At 39.7% G+C, this 22,941-nt stretch overlaps 1 long non-coding RNA gene across 1 annotated transcript in view; it reads right to left on the reverse strand.

The window, feature by feature from the left end:
• LOC141279573 (uncharacterized) overlaps nt 1–22,941 on the reverse strand; it is a 63,081-nt gene that overhangs the window by 36,562 nt on the left and 3,578 nt on the right. The window lies entirely within an intron of this gene.

The following is a 22,941-nucleotide window of genomic DNA, read 5'->3' on the forward strand; positions in this document are numbered from 1 at the left end:
AGGCCAGACAAAGATATGAAAGTCATCCAAATCAGAAAGCAAAAAGTAAAACTGTCACTATTTGCAGATGGCATGATCCTATATATAGAAAACCCTAAAGACTCAACCAAAACACTGTTTGTTGGAACTAATCAACAAATTCAGTAAAGTCGCAGGATATAAAATCAGCATACAAAAATCAATTATTTCTATACACTAACAACAAAACATCTGAAAAAGAAGTAAACAATCATTTTGATTCAGTAGCATCAAAAACAATAAAATACTTGAAATAAATTAACCAAGGAGATGAAAGACCTATACAATGAAAACTATAAGACATTAATAAAAGAAACTGAAGAAGACACAAATGGAAAGATATCTCGTGTTCATGAATTGGAACAATTAATATTGTTAAAATGTTTATACTACCCAAAGCCATCTATAGATTCAATGCAATCCCTACCAAGATTCCAGTGGCATTTTTCACAGAAATAGGAAAAAATCCTAAAGTTTGTATGGAACCACAGAAGACCCTGAATAGTCAAAGCAACCTTGAGAAAGAAGAACAAAGTCGGAGGTATCACAATTCCTGAAACAGTATGGTACTGGCATAAAAATAAACACATAGACCAATGGAACAGAATAGAGCCCAAAGGAAACCTACGCATATATGGTCAATTAATTTACAACAAAGGAGCAAAGAATATACAATGGAGAAAGGACAGTCTCGTCAATAAACGGTGTTGGGAAAACTGGACAGCCACATGAAAAAATAAAATTGGACTATCTTACACTGTACACAAAAATTAACTCAAAATGAATTAAACACTTGAATGTAAGACCCAAAACCATAAAATTCCTAGGAGAAAACATAGGTGGTAACTCCTTGACATAGGTCATGGTGATAAATTTTTTAATCTGACACCAAAAGTAAAAGCAAGAAAAGCAAAAATAAACAAGTGGGACTAGATCAAACAAAAAAGCTGCACAGGGCTTCCCCGGTGGCGCAGTGGTTGAGAGTCCACCTGCCGATGCAGGGGACACGGGTTCGTGCCCCGGTCCGGGAAGATCCCACATGCCACGGAGCGGCTGGGCCCGTGAGCCATGGCCACTGAGCCTGCGCGTCCGGAGCCTGTGCTCCACAACGGGAGAGGCCACAACAGTGAGAGGCCCGTGTACCACCCAAAAAAAAAAAAAAAAAAAAAAAAAAAGCTGCACAGTAAAGGAAACCACCAACAAAATAAAAAGGCAACCTATCGAATGGGAGAAAATATTTGCAAATCATACATCTGATAATGGGTTCATATACAAAATATGTAAAGAACTCATACAATTCAATTTTATTTATTTATTTATTTATTTATTTTTGGTTGTGTTGGGTCTTCATTGCTGCACACGGGCTATCTCTAGTTGAGGTGAGCGGGGGCTACTCTTCATTGCCATGCGCAGGCTTCTCATTGCGGTGGCTTCTCTTGTTGCGGAGTATGGGCTCTAGGCGTGCGGCTTCAGTAGTTGTGGCACACGGGCTGAGTATTTGTGGCCTGTGGGCTCTAGAGCGCAGGCTCAGTAGTTGTGGCACATGGGATTAGTTGCTCCGCAGCATGTGGGATCTTCTCGGACCAGGGCTCGAACCCGTGTCCCCTGCACTGGCAAGCAGATTCTTAACCACTGTGCCACCAGGGAAGTCCAATGTATCCATTTTTATGTTTAGGCATATTTGTTTTTTCTACCTTTAGGCTTTTATAAACAATGTTTCTATGAATATTCTAGTACATATCTTTATTTTTTCCTGTTTTATTGAGATATAATTGACATACAGCACTGTATAAGCTTAAGGTAAACAGCATAATAATTTGACTTACATACATCATGAAATGACTACCATGATAAGTTTAGTGAACATCTGTCATCTCATATAGATACAAAAGTAAAGGGGAAAGTGGGGGGAGGGATAAATGAGGAGTTTGGGATTAGCAATACACACTACTATATATAAAATAGATAAACAAAAGGACTGACTGTGTAGCATAGGGAACTATATTCAATAACCTATAATAGAAAAGAATCTGAAAACATACATATATATATATATAAAACTGAATCACTTAGCTGTACACCTGAAATTAACACAATGTTGTAAATCAACTACACTTCATAAAACAATTAAAGAAATTGAAAAAAATTTCCCTTGTGATGAGAACTCTTAGGATTTACTCTCTTAATAACTTTCATATACAACATACAGCAGTATTAATTATATATATATACACACACATATATATGTACATACACACATGTAATATATATATATATATATATATAATGTTGTACATTACATCCCTAGCACTTATTTATCTTAAAACTGGAAGTTTGTACCTTTTGACTGCCTTTATTCAATATTCATCTCCTACCTCTGGTAACCACAAATCTGATCTCTTTTTCTGAGTTTGTTTATTTGGTTTTGAAGTATAATTGACCTATAACACTGTGTTAGTTCCCAGTACACAACATAGTGATTCAATATTTCTATACATTTAAAAAAATTAACTTCAAAAAATTTTTTTATTTATTTGTTTTGGCTGTACCATGTGGTATGCAGGATCTTGGTTCCCCGACCAGGGGATTGAACCCCTGCCCCCTGCAGTGGAAGCGTGGAGTCTTAACCACTGGATCACCAGGAAAGTCCCTCTCTACATTTCAAAATGATCACCACAATAAGTCCAGTTACCATCTGTCACCATACAAAGATATTACATAATTATTGACTGTATTCCCCACACTGTACATGTCATACCCATAACTCATTTATTGTGTAACTGGAATTTTCTACCTCTTAATCCCCCTCACCTATTTCTCTCCTCCACCCACCCCCCTTTCCTCTGGCAACCACCTGTTTTTTCTCTGTATCTATGACTATGTTTGTTTTGTTATGTTTGTTCATTTGTTTTGTTTTTTAGATTCCCCATATAAGTGAAATAATGAAGTATTTGTTTTTCTCTGTCTGATTTATTTCACTTATCATAATACCCTCTAGGTCCATCCAAGTTGTCACAAATGACAAGGTTTCATTCTTTTTATGGCTGAGTAATATTCCATTGTGTGTGTGTGTACATATATCACATCTTCTTTATCCATTCATCTATTAATAGGAATTTAGGTTGCTTCCATATCTTGGCTATTTTAAATAATGCTGCAGTGAACATGGGGGGTGAATATATCTTTTCAAATTAGTGTTTTCATTTTCTTCAGATAAATACCCAGGAGTGGGACTGCAGGATCATGTGGTAGTTCTGTTTTTTGAGGAACCTCCATATTGTTTTTCATAGTGGTTGTATCAATTTACATTACCACTAACTGTGTACAAGGGGTCCCTTTCTTCCCATCCTATCCAGTATTTATTTGCAGACTTTCTGATGATAGCCATTCTGACAGGTGTGAGGTGATATCTTGTAGTTTTGACTCTGCCCATTTTTTTAATCTATTTTTTTATGTTGAATTTCATTAGTTCTTTGTATATTTTGGATATAAACCCCTTATCAAATATATGGTTTGCAAATATCTTCTCCTAGTAGGAGGCTTTTTCATTGACAGTTTCCTTCACTGTCCAAAAGTTTTTTACTTTGATGTAGTCCCATTTGTTTATTTTTTATTTTGTTGTCCTTGCCTGAGGAGACATATACAAAATATTTCTAAGTCAGATGTCAAGAGTATACTGCCTGCTTTTTAGAATTTTATGGTTTCAGCTGTTACATTTAAGTCTTTAATCCATATTAAGTTTATTGTTTATATGGTGTGAGAAAATAGTCCAGTTTTCCCACCTTCATTTATTGAAGAGGTTGTATTTCCCATTGTATATTCTTGCCTTCTCTGTCATAGATTAATCGACCATAAGTGTATGGGTTTATTTCTGGGCTCTCTATTCTGTTCCACTGATTTGTGTCTGTCTTTGTGCCATTACCATACTGTTTTGATTACTGTAGCTTTGTAGTATAGTGTGAAATCAGGACACATGATACCTCCAGATTTGTTCTCCTTTCTGAAGATTGTTTTGGCTATTTGTGGTCTTTTGTGTTTCCATACACATTTTAGAATTACTTATTCTAGTTGTGTGAAAAATGCCATTGGTTTTTTTTTTTTTTTTTTTTTTGCCGTACGTGGGCCTCTCACTGTTGTGGCCTTTCCCATTGCAGAACACAGGCTCCGGACGTGCAGGTTCAGCGGCCATGGCTCACGGGCCCAGCCGCTCTGCGGCATGTGGTATCTTCCTGGACTGGGGCACGAACCCATGTCCCCTGCATCGGCAGGCGGACTCTCAACCACTGTGCCACCAGGGAAGCCCACCATTGGTATTTTTATATGCATTGTATTTACTCTGTAGATTGCCTTGGGGAATATAGTCATTTTAACAATATTAATTCTTCCAGTCTACGAATATGGTATAGCTTTCCAATTGTTTGTGTCATCTTCAGTTTCTTTTATCAGTGTCTTATAGTTTTCTGAGTATAGGTCTTTTACCTCCTTAGTTAGATTTATTCCTAGGTACTTCATTCTTTAGATGTGATTGTAAATGGGATTGTTTTCTTAATTTCTCTTCTAATAGTTCATTGTTAGTGTATAGCAATGTAAGAGATTTCTATATATTAATTTTGTATCCTATAATTCTACTGAATTCATTGTGAATTCATTGATGAGTTCTAGTAATTTTTTGGTGGCATCTTTAGAATATTCTATGTATAGTATCATGTCATCTGTAAATAGTGACAGTTTTACTTTCTTCCAATCTGGATTCCTTTTATTTCTTTTTCTTGTCTGATTGCTGTGGCGAGGACTTCCAATACTATGCTGAATAAAAGTGGTGAGAGTGACCATCCTTGCCTTGTTCCTGATCTTAAAGGAAATGCTTTCCATTTTTCACTGCTGAGTATGATGTTACCTGTGGGCTTGTCATATATGGCCTTTATTATGTTGAGGTGTGTTCCCTCCATACCCCTTTGTTGAGAGTTTTTATTGTAGATGGATGTTTTGTCAAAAGCTTTTTCAGCATCTGTTGAGATGATCATATGATTTTTATTCTTCAGTTTGTCAATGTGGTGTATCACATTGATTGATTTGCAGATATTGAACCACCCTTGCATTCCTGGGATACATACCACTTGATCATGGTGTATGATCCTATTAATGTATTGTTGAATTTGGTTTGCTAATATTTTATTGAGGATTTTTGCATCTATGTTCATCAGTGATATTGGCTTGTAATTTTCTTTTTTGTGTGCTATCTTTGTCTGTTTTTGGTAACAGGGTGATGCAGGCCTTGTAGAATTAGTTTGGAAGCATTCTTTCCTCTTCAATTTTTGGAATAGTTTGAGAGGATAGATGTTAACTCTTCTCTAAATGTTTGGTAGAATTCACCTGTGAAGCCATCTAGTCCTGGACTTTTATTTGTTGGTAGGTTTTCTATTACTGATTCAATTTCATTACTGGTAACTGGTCTATTCATATTTTCTATTTCCTCCCGATTCAGTCTTGGGAGATTGTACATGTCTAGGAATTTGTTCATTTCTTCTAGGTTGTCAATTTTATTGGTATATAATTGTTCATAGTAATACCTATGAGCCTTTGTATTTCTGTGGTGTCAGTTGTAACTTCTCTTTCATTTCTGATTTTATTTATTTGGGCCCTATCTCTTTTTTTCTTGATGAGTCTGGCTAAAGGTTTATCAATTTTGTTTATCTTTTCTTAACAAACCAGCTCTTAGTTTTACTGATCTTTTCTATTTTTTAAAAGTCTCCATTTCATTTGTTTCTGCTCTGATCTTTATGATTTCTTTCCATGTACTAATATCAGGTTTTGTTTGTTCTTCTCTATCTAGTTCCTTTAAATGTGAAATTAGGTTGTTAGAGATATTTCTTACTTCCCGAGGCAGGCTTGTATTCCTATAAACTTCTCTCTTAGAACTGCTTTTACTGATGTCCATAGATTTTGGATTATTTTTTCATTTTCATTTGTCTCCAGGTATCTATTTATTTCTTCTTTGATTTCTTCAGTGATCCATTGATTGTTTAGTAGCATGTTGTTTAGCCTCCATGTGTTTGCATTTTTTGCAGTTTTTTTTTCTTGTAGTATATTTCTAGTCTCATAGCACTGTGGTAAGAAAAGATGCTTGATATGATTTCAATTTTCTTAAATTTACTGATACTTGTTTGATGGCTTATTAGCATGTGATCATGTGATCTATCCTAGAGAATGTTCTATGTGCACTTGAAAAAAATGTGTATTCTGCTGCCTTTGCATGCAATGTTTATATATATATTCTATTTGGTCTAATGTGTCATTTAAGGCAGGACTTCCTTATTGATTTTCTGTCCGGATGATCTGTCCATTGATGTAAATTGGGTGTTAAAGCCCCCTACTATTATTGTGTTACTGTCAATTTCTCCCTTTATGTCTATTAATATTTGCTTTATGTATTTAGGTGCTCCTATGTTGGGTGCATGTATGTTTACAATTGTTATATCTTCTTCTTGGATTGAACCCTTTATCTTTATGTAATGTTCTTTTTTGTCTCTTGTGACAGTCTTTGTTTTAAAGTCTATTTTGTCTGCTCTAAGTATTGCTACCCCAGCTTTCTTTTCATTTCCATTTTCATGAAATACCTTTATCCATCCTCTCACTTTCAGTCTGTGTTGTCTCTGGATCTGAAGTGAGTCCCTTGTCGGCAACATATATATGGGTATTGTTTTTGTATCCATTCAGCCACTCCATATCTTTTGATTAGACCATTTAGTCCATTTACATTTAAACTAATTATTGGTAGATATGTACATTGCCATTTTGTTCATAGTTTTGGGGTTGTTTTTGTAGTTCTCTTGTGTGCTCCTTTCTTCTTTTGTTCCCTTCGCTTGTGATTTGATAACTATCTTTAGTGTTATGTTTGCATTCATTTCTCTTTTTTGTGTATCTATTGTAGATTTTTGGTTTGTGGTTACCATGAGGTTCATATTAACTATATATGTGATTATTTTAGTTGATGATCTCTTAAGTTTGAACACATTCTAAGAACCTTGCATTTTTACTCCCTCTCACACACATTTAATGTTTCTCATGTTACATTTTACATTTTTTTGTTTTGTGTATCTCTTAACTACTTAGTGTGGATATAGATGATTTTTACTACTTTTGTCTTTTAACCTTCCTACTAGCTTTATGGGTCGTTGATATACTACCTTTGCTGTATATGTCTTTACCAATGAGATTTTTCCTTTTGTAATTTTCATATTTTTAGTTGTGGCCTTTTCCTTCACACTTAGAGAAGTCCCTTTAACATTGTTTGTAAAGGTGGTTTCATGGTGCTGAAGTCTTTTAGCTTTTGCTTGTCTGTAAAACTATTTCTCCTTCAAATCTGAATGATAGCCTTGCCAGGTAGAGTATTCTTGGTTGTAGATTTTTTCCTTTTATCACTTTAAATATATTGTGCCACTCCCTTCTAGCCTGAGAGTCTTATGGGTGTTCGATTCTGTGTAACTAGTTGCTTTTCCCTTGTTGCTTTTATTTATTTATTTTTGCAGTATGCGGGCCTCTCACTGTTGTGGCCTCTCCTGTTGTGGAGCACTGGCTCCGAACGTGCAGGCTCAGCAGCCATGGCCCACAGGCCCAGCCGCTCCATGGCATGTGGGATCCTCCTGGACCGGGGCACGAACCCGTGTCCCCTGCATCAGCAGGCGGACTCTCAACCACTGCGCCACCAGGGAAGTCCCCTCCCTTGTTGCTTTTAATATTCTCTCTTTATCTTTAATTTTTTTTGTCATTTTAAATGCAATGTGTCTTGGTGTGGTTGTCTTTGAGTTCATCTTCTTTGGGACGCTCTGTGCTTCCTGGACCTGGATGTCTGTTTCTTTTCCCAAGTTAGGAAAATTTTCAGCTATTATGTCTTAAATATGTTCTCTGCCCCTTTCTCTCTTCTTCTGGGACCCCTATAATGTAAATGATCATATTCCTGATGTTGCTTCAGAGGTCTCTTAAACTGTCCTCATTTTTTCTAATTCTTCTACATTCTTCTGTTCAGCTTCAGTGGTTTCCACTGCTCTGTCTTCCAGATTGCTAATGTTTCTCTTATCTTCTAATCTACTAGTGTATTTTTCACTTTAGTTATTGTATTCCTCAGCTCTGTTTGGTTCCTCTATTTTCTCTTTGTTAGAAACTTCTATCTTCTCATTGTGTTCATCCATTCTTCTTCTGAGTTCTTCTGACCATCTTTACAATTATACCTTGAATTCTTTATTGGGTAGATTGCCTATCTCCACTTAGTTCTTCTTCTAGAGTTTTATCTTGTTTTGCTTAGAACATATTTTTCTGTCTCCTCATTTTGCCTAATTCTCTATATTTCTCTGCATTGGGTAAGTTGGTTATATTTCCTGATCTTGGAGATGTGGCTTTATGTAAGAGATGTCCTATAGGCCCCAGGAGGATACTCCCCTCTGGCCACCAGAGCTATATGCTCTGGGGGTGCCCTCTATGTGTGCTGCATGTGCCCTTCTGTTGCAGTGGGCTGACTACTGTGGGTGTGCCTGTAGGCGTGGATAGCCCCTGGTCAGGTTGGTTGTCAGGCCTTGCCTAGTGTGAATGCTGTCATCTGCTGGTGGGTGGGGTCTGGGCCCAGGGGATCCTGTGGCTGGTGTCAGCCTGCTGGGGGGCAGGGGCAGGTCCTGAGGGCTGGCTCAGGGCCCTGGGTGTCCTGAGGCTAGTGCTGGCTCACTGGTGGGTGGGGCCATGTCCTGGGGCAGCTTGTGGTTCAGGGGTCCTGTGGCAGCCAACCTGCTTGTAGGTGGGGCTGTGTCCCTGCCTGGACAGCTGCTTGACTTGGGGTGTCCCAGGACTGATGCTGACTGGCTGGTGGACAGGCTGGGTCCCAGCATTAATAAACTAGAGGGAGGATCCCAAAATGGCACTTGGAACACTAGCATCCTCATAGTAGGATGAGCTCCCCAAAATGCAGCTGCCAGCATCTGTCTCCAAGATGATTCCCAGTTGCCTCCTGCTTCTCTGGGAGGCTCTCTAAGATTAGCAAGTGGGTCTGACCCAGGCTGCTTTCAAATTACTGCTTATGCTCTGGGTCTTGGGTGTGTGAGATTTTGTGTGTGCCATTTAAAAATGGAGGCTTTATTTCCCACAGCCCTCTGCCTCTCCTGAAAGTAAGCCCCAGGGGCCTTCAACGACAAATGTTCTGGTGGCTCATCTTCTGGGTGCAGGACCCTCACGCTGGGGAACCCGATGTGGGGTTTGGACCCCTTGCTCCTTGGGGAGAACCTCTGCAATAGTAATTATCCTCCAATTTGTGGGTTGCCTACCCAGGGGTATGGGTGTTGGCTATACTGCATCTCTGGCTCTACTATCCATCTTGTTGTGGGTCCTTCTTTATATCTTTAGTTGTAGAAGATCTTTTCTGCTAGTCTTCAGGTCCTTCTCATTGCTTGTTGCTCTGTAAATAGCTGTAATTTTGGTGTGTCTGGTGTGTCTAAATTTGGAGGTGAGCTCAGGGTCTTCCTCCTCCACCATCTTGGCCAGTCCCCCTCTAGTACATATTTTGTGGGAGTGGATTTGCCAAATTATAGGATACGTACATGTTCATTTTTCCTAGATAATGTCAAATTGTTTTCAAAAGTGTTGTAAAATGTACTCCCAACACTATGAGTTCCAGTTGTTCCATGTCTTTACCAACATTTAGGATTGTTGAACTTTTTCATTTTTGTCAATCTGGTGGGTCTACGATGGTCTTATTTTATTTTTGCTTTGATACAAATGAGGCTGACCTTTACATATGTTTTCTGTTTATTTTTTTAATTAGGGTGATTGGTTTATATTTTTCATTCCAGCATAATTATTGAAAGGCCTCCCTTTGTTCTCTAACATCTCAGTTTGGACAATAAATTATGCAGCATTCTACTCTTAGTTGAGTTCCTCTACTAACATGGAAATTCCCTTCTTCCTCTTTAGGATTAAGGATGATACTCACGTGGTCAAGTGGCTCTGAGGGAAGAAGACTAAATTTGGGTAGATACAGAGGATGGAGCAAAAAACAAATGAGAGGGAAATCAAATGTATTAACTATGACTACTTAGTCTGACTCAGGATGACCATTTCCAAAATAATGTGAGATGGTGTCTTCTAATGGGTACAAGCAGATGGACTTGATCAATATCATTCAGCATCAAAGTAAAAGAATTTGTTTACTTATTTCTGAGAAATGACTCAAGTCACAATCATTATTTGAAAGTTGGTCACAGTGTATACTGCAGCCACTTACTTCCCTCTCAATCTGTAATAACTCTTTTAGAAACTTGCATATGAAACCAAACAGTACTTTTCATACCTTGAGATCATTTTGTGAAGTCCCCTACTCTTTAAAAAACTCACTTGTAATGGTGCTATTGAACCACTTCCATATTATACTCAACTAATGCTTCATTTCCCCCCAAAAGGAAATCAAATAAATAACATCTCTGTAAATAATTTGTATTGAGGGGTACTTTGCATTTGTCAAAATGATTTATGGTTCTAGTCTTCTTCCTTGAAGAAATCCTGAGAAAGCATTTTTCCCCATCCTTGTAGATGAAGGAGAAGAGGCCCATCAAGGCTGAGTGTCCCCCAGTCATTAAGGAGGGGAAGTCACGCTGTTGCCCCAGAACTTTGGAGTCTCTGGTTTAGCCCAGCCCATTTCCCAGTAAAGCACATTTCCTTCCTAATATGATTTAATGGGGTTGCGTGTACGAACTCATGCTGGGGACCAAATGCCAAATTATTTTCTTGCTCAATATTCTTCTGCCATCATGTCAAACATGAGAAATTTCAACATTCCAAGTTCATTTCATTTGTAATCACTTGAACAAAAACTCTCCTAAGACAAGCTTGACAAATGTTATTTCTCCTATTTAGAAAGCTCCCTAATAGCGGGAAGGATTTTTCTTCCAAATCTCCCACAAATTGAAGTAAATTTAAAGATAAATCCCACCTTTGGAAGGAAACCAAAGGTGGGAAATTCTAGCTCTGTTTCTTTTAGTTATAAATGACTACTAGGCAGGGGCTTATCCTGTACACATTGGGCGAACATAAATACTAGTGTTTCCTGCAGAAGATGCTCTAATTCATTGTTTACCAGATTAGATCCTGCCTGGTGGCTAACCAGTGGTTTAGGGTCTTTAGGAGGCACCATCATTCTCTTTGTTCCCCGCCCCCCAACTCTTCAGATTGCTAGTAATTTAAATATGGAGCACTCAGTAGCAAGAGGATCACTGAGTTCATTTGTTTGGAACAATCCTTTCCCAAACTGTTGACATGTTGATGTGTTGGGAGACACGTCAATCACTGTGTTATGAGGACCACATGGCTGTGTTATCCAATATGGTAGTCACTAGCCACATGTGGCTATTTACATGTTAATTACATAAAACATAAAATTCAGTTGCTTAGTCTCATCAGCAACATTTCGAGTGCTCTGTAGCCACCCCCATTGGATGGTGCAGATGTAGAATACTTCCATCACTGCAGAAAGTCCTACTGGACAGGGCTGCTTCTTAGTGCCCTGGTGAGCAAGGTTTCCCAAATGGTTTTGCTGTTTTCCTCATGGACTGTCTCAGATCTCTCAAAGCCCAGCCTCTAATTGGCTCTACCCCACACATATCACTCTTCATGAGGGCCAAGGTGCCTCTTGTTTGTTTCTGCATTCCCTCACCTCCACAGAAATCCTCTTCCAATTTAATTCACAGGTGTATTAGGAAAGGAAACTTTTGGGCAATGACTTTTTAGAGCAAGGCGACAAGAATGCCAGTCTCATGAGTGCCACCTGTGTAGTTCTGTCAGCTTTATTTAGCTCTTGATCCGCCTGGTCACCCAGCTATCTTCTGTTGGCTGGTGTCACAAATAAGCATTCCTGGCTACTGGTGAGCATGGGGTCATTCCTCACCATCCCCTCTCCCCCAGGTGCCCTGCCCTCCAGGCACTTCTTGCTCCCCGACGTTCCTCAGACTTCCTTGTCTCACATCTTTGTTTCTTCCCTGGCCAAACCCTCCGCATTTATCCAATTTATCTTATCCGATTTCTCTCTGGATAAGCAGCTCAGTTTATGTACTTAACAGAGCAGAAAGAAAACTTGTCATTTCTGAAAAAAGAAGTGAGGTTGCAAATGCACAGGGTAGAACAAGATTAGGCAGGATCAAAAGGCAAGAGCAGGATGCTCATAACAAAGGCAGTTTAAAAGTTATAACCATAATTGTTCATCCTATCGGAATTTACTGGCTGTCAGCACACTGTGGGTGTAAATTGTTAGGCATTTTGATGAGTGATCGTCCTTCATTCCTTCTGGCTCTCTGATGACATCCTCTAGCAAAGCTCAATGTCATCTTTAAAAAGAAAGAACAGCACACTGATGAATTAATTTGCAAGTATTTGACTAGCTCTTCCAGTCACAAATTTGGAAGTAAATAGATATTTTGCATAAAACAAGTGCAAGAGCATGGAGTTAAGTACATGGAATATCAGTCCTTATTCACTGTTATTAGGGTTCTCCAGAGCATCGGAACCAACAGGATGTGTGTAGATGTATGTGTGTGGGTGGTGGGAGTGTATTTTTGGGCCTCTCACTGTTGTGGCCTCTCCCGTTGTGGAGCACAGGCTCAGCGGCCATGGTTCACGGGCACAGCCGCTCCGCGGCATGTGGGATCTTCCCGGACCGGGGCATGAACCCATGTCCCCTGCATCGGCAGGTGGACTCTCAACCACTGTGCCACCAGGGAAGCCCAGGAGTGTATTTTTAAAATAGGCTCATGTAATTGTGGGGCTGGCAAGTCTGGTATATGCAGGGAAGGCAGACTGGAACTTCTGGCCAGAGTTCATGCTGCAATCTTGAGTCCAAAGACAGCCTGGAGTCAGAACTCCTTCCTCTTTGGGGGATCTCAGTCATCCTATTTAAGACATTCAACTGATAGCATGAAGCCCACTGACTAAGCCCACTAAGTCTACTGACTTAAATGTCCATCACATCTAAAAAGTACCTTCACAGCAACATCCAGACTGATATCTGATCAACTAGATACCATAGCCTAGCCAAGTTGCCACATAAACTTAACCATCGCAGTCACCAAACATGTAATTAACATGATGAGTGGGTGTATTTGCTAGAGCTGCTGTAACAAGTACTACAGACTGGGTGGCTTACACAACAGAAATGTATTTTCTTACAATCCTGGAGGCTAGAAGTTTGAGGTCAAGGTGTCAGCAGGCTTGGTTTCTTCTGGGGCCTCTCTCCTTAGCTTGTAGATGACTGTCTTCTTTCTGTGTCTTACCACTGTCTTCCCTTTGTACAGATCTGTATCCTAATTTCCTCTTCTTCTAAGGACAACAGTCATATTGGATTAGGGTCCACCCTGTGACCTCACTTTGATGTAATTACTTCTTTAAAGACTATCTCCAGGGACTTCCCTGGTGGTCCAGTGGTTAAGACTTCATCTTCCAATGCAGAGGGTGCAGGTTCGATCCCTGGTCAGGGAGCTAGGATCCCACAGCCTCATGGCCAAAAAACCATAAAACAGAAGCAATGTTGTAACAAACTGAATAAAGACTTTTTAAAAAATGGTCCACATCAAAAAAAAACCTTAAAAAGTTTTTAAAATAAAGACTATCTCCAAATAGTCACATTCTGGGGTATTGGGATTTAGGACTTCAACACATGAAATCTGAGGGGGAAGGGGCAATTTAGCCCATAATAGTGGGAAAACACAAGAAAATTCAGGGGTGCTGGTGACTTTCCATTGTGCTGAGAAATGCCGAGTTTGATTTAATCATTTCCAAGTGATCGGGGTGGACCTGGAAGCAGATAATGAGTTTACTTTGATGGATGGATAACTTCCCTGTGGTAAGTTTTAAAATGGTCTTCCCGTTTAAAAAATGAGTGATTATGTGCTAACTATTAGATTGAAAAAACTGAGATATGGGATAGGGAATCAATTTGCTACCCCAAATGTAGGATAGGCATGGTTCCACAAGGGCATCATCTGCAGATGTCAACATCTCCTTCCCCCAATTGTAAAACAAAGCTGTTGGATGAGAGAAGCAGGATTGTTGGACTCTCCACAGCTTATGTGGCTGTTGGTTACTTTCTTTGGTTTATAAACTCACTATCTGGTTTTAACACTTAGACTGAAGTGGTCTTCTTCTTGATTGACTGATTGGTTGATTTTTAAGCTTATTGATTTATTTTCTAATTAGAAAAATATTCTGGCTTATTGCATACATTTAGAAAATTTATAAAAGTATGAAAAAAATTATTAAAAATCAGAGAAATTTCACCATATATTTAGAAAATCTGTTAGTAGGTTAGTATATTTCTTTTTTCTAGGCATACTATACATTTTCAGTAGAATTAGGATTACACTATAGTCTGTTTTCACATATTATATTGTACTCAACATTTCCCTGTTTCTTACTTATGAAAATATTTAAATGGTTATGATGAATTTATCCATTTCCATGCATGTATCCATTCTTTTCACATGTTTTTTAGTGCCTTCAACGTGCTCTGCCTTGTGCTGGGGATGCACTGGTAAAAATAGACAGGAGTCTTGCATTCATAGAGACTTTCCCATTTTATGGACATATGAACATGTACTTAAGCACACCTTTCCTCTGCTCAAAGAGAGCTGAGTTGGGAGGAAGGCATTTTGCCCTCTCCCTCTTCCAGCTGTACACCTAGAAATGTGAAATAATGGCTGGCACTCCAGCAGCCATCTTGGACTGCTGTAACGTTGAAAATGGAAGCCAAATATTGAATACAAGACGACATATAGGAAATCTGGGCGTCTGAGCAAACCATGGAGATAGTTTATGGGCCCTGGGCTGTCCACATCACGACTTCATCTATGTGAAACGAAAATAAACTTCTAACCTGTTTAAGCACTCTTATTATGCTGTTAGGCACAAAACATATCCTAACTGATACAACGCTATTTGGATAGAGCCTGCAAATTTCTACATAATATACCACATTTCATAAACTCTAAGACATGTTTGCTTTTGTTTCTACAATGCAGTGTCTCAAATCACTATCATCTTAAAATGAAAGACAGTTTAAATGACTTTTTTTGAGGTGAAATTCACGTAACATAAAAGTCACCATTTTAAAGTGTACAGTTCAGGGAATTCAGGGAATGCCCTGGCCGTCCAGTGGTTAGGACTCTGTGCTTCCAGAGCAGGGGGCATGGGTTCAATCCCTGGTTGGGGAACTAAGATCTCACAAGCTGTGTGGTATAGTGCCCGACCCCACCCCCCCAAAAAATTTTAAAAATAAAGTGTACAATTCAGCTGTTTTTAGTACATTCACAATGCTGTGCCACCACCACATCTAGTTCCAGAACAGGAAACCCTGTACCTGTTAAGTATCACTCCCCATCTCCCCTCCCTCCCAGTCTCTGGCAACCACTAACCTGCTTTCTGGCTCTGTGGATTTGCCTGTTCTGGACATTTCATATAAATGGAATCATACAGCATGTGGCCTTTTGGGTCTGGCCTATTCTGCTTAGCATAATGTCAAGGTTGATCCATGTTGTAGTACATATCAGTTCTTCATTTCTTTTTATGGTTGATATTCCATCGTTTGGCTGTACCACATTTTGTTTATCCTTTCCTCATGTATGCATGCGTGTTTGGGTTGTTCCCACTTTCTGGCTATATGAATGATGCTGCTATGAATGTTGGTGTAGAGTCTTTTTTGAGGACGTGTGTTCTCGTTTTCTTGACTATATACTGGCAAGTGGAATATCTGGGTCATATGGTCACTTTATTTTTAACTCTTTGAGGGACTGCCAAACTATTTTACAAAAGTGGTTGTACCATTTTACATTCCCACCAGCAATGTACCAGCAGTGTTTGTACCTTTTATCTATTAGGAATAATGCTGCTATGAACATTCGTATACATGTTATTGCTTGGACATACATTCTCAGTTCTCTTGGGTATATACCTAGGAGTGGAATTATTGGGTCATATGTAATTCTGTGTAAATTTCTGAAGAACTGTTGAGCTGTTTTTTACAGTGGCTGCACCATTTTACATTCATACCAGCAATGTATGATTCTGCATGCCCTTACCAACAAGTAATAGTGCGTCTTTTAGTCAGTGTCATGGAGTCAATGAAATATGATATGCAAATTTTCTTTGGACTCTCATTTTCTGCCTTTTTATCTTAAAATCTAAATAACAGCGATAAGCACATAGAATAAGCATTTTTATACTTAGCACCCATAATTGACAAAAATTAACTTTCTGTTCACTTTTTGACTTTAGATATTTAAAAAAAATAAATAGAACATAACAGATAAAGAGTTCAAGCCCCCCCTTTCCCCTTCACCACACCTATTACATGACCCCCCTCTCCAGAGACAATTGTTACCACAAATTTGGCATTTATCCTTCTAGATTACATTTTATTACCATTGATAAATATTATAAATATATAACATTCCTATATGTTTTTGAGCTCTAAATATATGCCACCACATATTCTGCAACTTGCCTTTTAAAATAAACGCTGTTTTTGAAAGTCTATCTAGTGATGTGCTGGTAAATAACTACCAGCTCTTCTGTGGGGGGACAAGGGGTGTGATTTGTAGCTTTTTCTAATTCCAATGTTGTAAATACTCCTAACATGGTTGATGTCAAAGTACTGATGTAATATCAACCAGCTCGCAAAATTCCTGAAATTTTAACAATCAGCTCTTGAGACCCGGCCGCAGCATTCCACTAAATTTTCCATATCCATGTGTAGATCTGGGCTCTGGTTTTGTTCTTCATTTTAATATTGTAAGACTGTGTCATGATGTTTCTATCCATTCACTTGCTGACAGACACCTAGACTGTCTCCAGGTTTTCATTGTTATAAAGCAGCACCACAGCAAGCACCCTTCTACATCTCTCTTGTGCACATGTGCAAGATTTTCTGGGTCACCAGGTATGTTCATCATCAGCTTTACTAGACATGGAAAACTGCTCCCCTTAGTAGCAGCACCAGTTCACCCACTCACGGGTGGTATATGAGAGATCCCACTTCCCCACAACCTTGCTGATACTCGTGCTGTCAGATGGTGATTTTTGCCATTCTAAAGGGTAAAATTCCATTGATTTCAATATATTTTTGAAGTATAGTTGATTTACAGTGTTGTGTTAATTTCTGCTCTACAGCAAAGTGATTCAGTTATACGCATACACATTCTTTTTTCATATTCTTTTCCATTATGGTTTATCATAGGATATTGACTATAGTTCCCTGTGCTATACAGTAGGACCTTGTTGTCTATCCATCCTGTATGTAATAGCTTACATCTGCTCACCCCAACCTCCCACTCCATCCCTCCCCCAACCCCCTCAGCAGCCACCAGCTTGTTCTCTACATCCATGATTCTGTTTCTGCTTCGTAGGTGGGTTCATTTGTGTCATATTTTAGATTCCACATATAAGTGATATCATATGGTATTTGTCTCTTTCTGACTTACTTAACTTAGTATGATAATCTCTAGCTGCATCCATGTTGCTGCAAATGGCATTATTTCGTTATTTTTTATGGCTTCCATTGTGTATATGTGCCACATCTTCTTTATCCATTCATCTGTCGATGGACATTTAGGTTGTTTCCATGTCTTAGCTATTGTGAATAGTGCTACTATGAACATAGGGGTGCATGTATTTTTTTTTTTTTTTTTTTTGCGGTATGCGGCCTCTCCTGTTGCAGAGCACAGGCTCTGTTGTGGCCTCTCCCATTGCAGAGCACAGGCTCTGGACGCGCAGGCTCAGCGGCCATGGCTCACGGGCCCAGCCGCTCCGTGGCATGTGGGATCTTCCCGGACCGGGGCACGAACCTGTGTCCCCTGCATCGGCAGGCGGACTCTCAACCACTGCGCCATCAGGGAAGCCCGCACGTATCTTTTTTATATATATATAAAAATTTATTTATTTTTCTCTGTTTTTGGTTCTTCGTTGCTGTGCACGTCTTTCTCTATTTGCAGCGAAAGGGGGCTACGCTTTGTTGCGGTGCGCGGGCTTCTCACTGCGGTGGCTTCTCTTGTTGCGGAGCACAGGCTCTAGGGGCCTGGACTTCAGTATTTGTGACATGCAGGCTCTGTAGTTGTGGCTTGCGGGCTCTAGAACACAGGCTCAGTAGTTGTGGTGCACAGGCTCGGTTGCTCTGCGGCATGTGGGATCCTCCCAGACTAGGGCTCGAACCCGTGTCCCCTGTATTGGCAGGCGGATTCTTAACCACTGCGCCACTAGGGAAGCCCTCATGTATCTGTTTGAATTAGAATTTTGTTTGAATATATGCCCAGGAGTGGGACTGCTGGATCATATGGTAGTTCTATTTTTAGTTTTCTGAGGAATCTCCATACTGTTCTCCATAGTGGCTGCACCAACTTACATTCCCACCAACAGTGCAGGAGGGTTCCCTTTTCTCCACACCCTCTCCAGCATTTATTATTTGTAGACTTTTCAATGAGGGCCTAAAAGTAAAATTCCAATGATTTCATACATAGTTGTCCTTCATCCTGAGATCCAGCACCTATTTATATGTAATTACTTTTGTATTTATCGTTTCCTATTTTTTATACACTTAACTCTGACATTTATCTCTAGTGATGATAATAAATACAATAGGTTATTGTAGAGCTTCAAAGCTCAAAACTAGGGAATGTGGCTACTTGGCTTCTCTATGAATTTAAAAGAAATGTAAAACTTCAATTTGGAGATTTAGAAAGAGAAGCTAAGATGTGTGTGCAAGGTTGTATTGGTTAGTATTGCATTTGGCTGCAAGCAGCGAAGAACCACATTAACAGTGGCTTAAACAAGTGTAGCAAATATTTATTTCAAGCAATAAGAAATTCAGGGCTGGTAAAGGAGGCAATAGGCCATCCTGGACTCAGATTCCCACCATATTTCTCTGCCATCCTTAGCCCGTGGCCTCTTATTCTCATACTCATCACTTCATGGTTGCAAGATAGCTGTTGCAGTACCTGGCTTCACATCACCACTCAAGGCAGGAGAAGGAGCAGTGCCCAGTCCAGGAAAACAAGGGCTTTCACATAAATACCGAGAGGACTTTTGTTAGTATCATTGACCAGAACTGTCACAGTACCATCTCATGTGGTAGGCAAGTATTTTTAGTGGGGGATACATTATGTCTCATCCTCTGAACAAAACTGGCATTCTGTTAGGATGGGAAAAGAAGGATGATGCATGCCACAAGTTATTTGAATGTGGATTTTACATGCATTATTTTTTCCTAGTATCATCAAATTGGGTAAATGCTGGGAACTTGTTCAGAAATTTCTGCTATCCAAAAAAAACAGAACACACAGTTTTCATTGCCTTATTCATCACTGTTTTGTTCATTTTACACTGCCCATTAAGTATCTAGGTTTCACTTCCCTTTGTCTCTTTTCACTAATTCAAAAAGAATTTAATATTTAACCAGGCACATGCTATCTTATGATGAGTTTTCTAGGCAAGCCTCATGCCATAAAAGTGCAGAAATTTTATAGGTATAGGTTGTGGGGTATGAGAAAAAAGCACATGGGGCCTAAAAATTCTGATTTGTCATTATCGTTTTGTGTTTGCAGACAAGTCCCTTTTAATGTCTCATATTATTAACATAACTCAGGAATGCTTTTTCCCAACGTTGAAGACTCTTAGCAATATGTGTAGGCAGGACCAAAAAAGGTGTGGTTCCTTATAGACCATTACCAAAAGGTGAATCATGGGAGGGTTGTAAATTAAACAGGAAGGAGGATATTTGGATATGAATGGAGGAAATACATTAGATTCCACAGCAATGAGACTTTTGCGTAAAAGAAGCATCTGGTTTTAGAACTTGCAAAAAGAATAAAAAGTGAGAATTTGAAGGAGATCTTGAAGGAAGCATCTAGGCACTCAACTAACAGTAATTAACTACTAAGTCCTGTGAAGAAAGGCTGAGCTGTGGAATGTAATCATTGCTCCACTTCCCAGGACACCTGTTAGTTTTTTTTTTTAACTTTCTATTTTATATTGGAGTCTAGTTGATTAACAATGTTGTGATAGTTTCAGGTGTACACCAAAGTGATTCAGTTATACATTTTCCCATTTAGGTTGTTACCTAACACTGAGCAGAGCTCCCTGTGCTAGACAGTAGGTTCTTGTTGGTTATATTTAAAATGGATAACCAGGACACCTGTTATTGAGATGGTACCTGCAGTGTATCACCATTAGGACCTAAAGAGGGTGGGTGTACCTGTGTGTCCATGTTGCTCTGTAATATTCATTTACTGAGGTCTCAGTTTTCTATATTCTACATTGTTCAATTTTATACATTCTAGAATAGATCAGAGAAGCAATTAGTCATCTACTACCAAGTGTTTCATTTAACATTTTATATTCCCACTGCAAGGATTTCAATTCTAGTTCTGGATTTAAAACTTTCTGAAATAAGAAAAAAAAACCTTGAATGATGTGCTCTCTGATCTAAGACAACACAATGCGTATGTGAAGCTGAACTCACATGCCTCTTTAGAAGTGCATACATCACATAATGCAAGGCACGCAGGTTATTAACAAGAATGGTTTTCTCCACCACGGCTGTGTGTGGCACCCATGCTTGTGCGCAGGTTCCTGTGAAAGGAAGTTTGAGACTCACATCTGCATCAGGCTGCTGTGAGGTTGGAGGTAGTTTCCATTTCACACCTGGCACACAGGGGATGATGAGTAGGTTTTAGTTCCTGTCCCCTCTGTCCTCCAGGGTCATCTGCATTCTAAGTTTGTCTGTACTTGCATAGGTTTAGCTTTTCCCTTTGAAGAGCCATTAGGAGGGGCAAAGGAATGGTTCTGGGGACAGGTCCTCCTCCCCAGAATCTCTGGGGTGGCCCTTGGGGGGGCCCTTGAGGTCAGCTCCTACCTTATGTTTTGGAGGACCCCTCAGACATCTGATTAACATAGCTAAGAGAAACAATGGCTCTTTCCGTTTCACAGATTAGCAGACACCGAAAAATCAACAGGGGGAAAGCAGCTACCTCCAAAGTCAGAACGACACTTAATGGGGTAAATTCAGATTGAGACCTGTGGGTATAGGTCACTGTCCAGGCAACATCTGAGGACAGAGTGGTGCCCATCAGAGCACAGCACTGGGGCGTCAAGTGTCTTTTCTCTTGCTGACCTGAGCATTGGCTTGACTGGCCATTAGAGTCCGGGAAGAAGGTGAATGAATTCTTTTCTTAAAAAAAAAAAAGACTTTATTTTTTTAGATTTGTTTTAGGATTATAGCAAGATTGATAGGAAGATTCAGAGGTTTCCCATGTAACCCATCCCCACACACGCACAGCCTCTCCCATTGCAATATACGCCACCAGAGTGTACATCTGTTACAACTGATGAATCTACAGTGACACACTGTTATCACCTAAAGTCCTTAGTTTACATTAGGGTTCACTGTTGGTGGTGTACATTCTACCAGTTTGGACAAATCTATAATGGCATGTATCCACCACTACAGTATCACACAGAGTATTTTCACTGTCCTGAAAATCCCCTGTGCTCTGCCTATTTACCCCTCCCTCCCCACCTAATCTCTGGTGACCACTGGTCTTTTTCTTGTCTCCATAGTTTTGCCTTTTCCAGAAAGTCATACAGTTAGAATCATACAGTATGTAGCCTTTTTGGATTGGCTTCTTTCACTTACTAATACACACTTAAGTCTCCTTTTCAAAGTTTGATAGCTCATTTTTTAGCACTGAATAATATTCCATTGTCTGGATGTACCACCATTTATTTATCCATTCACCTACTGAAGGACATCTTGGTTGTCTCCAAGTTGGGGCAATTATGAATAAAGTTGTTGTAAACATCCATGCACAGGTTTTTATGTGGACATAAGTTTTCGACTCCTTTGAGTAAATACAAGGGGCACAATTGCTGGACCGTATAGTAAGAGTATGTTTAGTTTTGTAAGACACTGCCAAACTATCTTCCAGAGTGGCTGTGTGTACCAGTTTGCATTCCCGCCAGCGATGAATGAAAATACTTGTTGCATCACATCCTTGTTGGCGTTTGGTTTTGTCAGCGTTCTGAATTTTGGCCATTCTAATAGGTGTATATAGTGGTATCCCATCGTTGTTTAGAAGGAGAATTCTTCAGGTAAAGATTCCCTTTATTTTCTTCCTACAGAGAGTATTTACTTCACGCCCAAATTTGTTATCTCTTTGGCTCTGACCATGGTGCTGAATCCTCTGATCTTGAAAATTCAACTCCTACAGTGGTAGTAGATTCACACTCTCAACAGCTGTGGGATGCATTAAACGTGGTATAAGGAAGCATGTGCCCCTCCTAAAGCCATGTATTTAAGCTGTAGAGTTCACCTGCTCCCTTGAGCTCCTTTTAAGGAATATAAGGTTTGGGGAGAATTTCTGGTTAAGATGTACAGATTAGGATGCTCCCAGTTCCTGAACTCCATCTGAATATGAGTAGAAGGTTTTGTTTGTTTGTTTGTTTATTTTTGGCTGCACTGGGTCTTTGTAGCTGCGTGCAGGCTTTCTCTAGTTGTGGTGAGCGGGGGCTACTCTTCGTTGCGGTGCGCGGGCTTCTCATTGCAGAGCACAGGCTCTAGGCGTGCAGGCTTCAGTAGTTGTGGCATGTGGGCTCAGTAGTTGTGGCTTGCGGGCTCTAGAGCACAGGCTCAGTAGTTGTGGCACACAGGGCTTAGCTGCTACGTGGCATGTGGGATCTTCCCAGACCAGGGATTGAACCCATGTCCCCTGCACTGGCAGGCGGATTCTTAACCACTGAGCCACCAGGGAAGCCCCATGAGTAGAAATAAAGTTTTTAAATAGGAAACCAACCAGTCCCAAAATAAATGGAATGCAGGTCAAGCACAGTATTTCCCCTCAATTTCTAATGGAATAA

Source organism: Tursiops truncatus, chromosome 9 (assembly GCF_011762595.2).
Source record: "Tursiops truncatus isolate mTurTru1 chromosome 9, mTurTru1.mat.Y, whole genome shotgun sequence".
NCBI lineage: Eukaryota > Metazoa > Chordata > Mammalia > Artiodactyla > Delphinidae > Tursiops > Tursiops truncatus.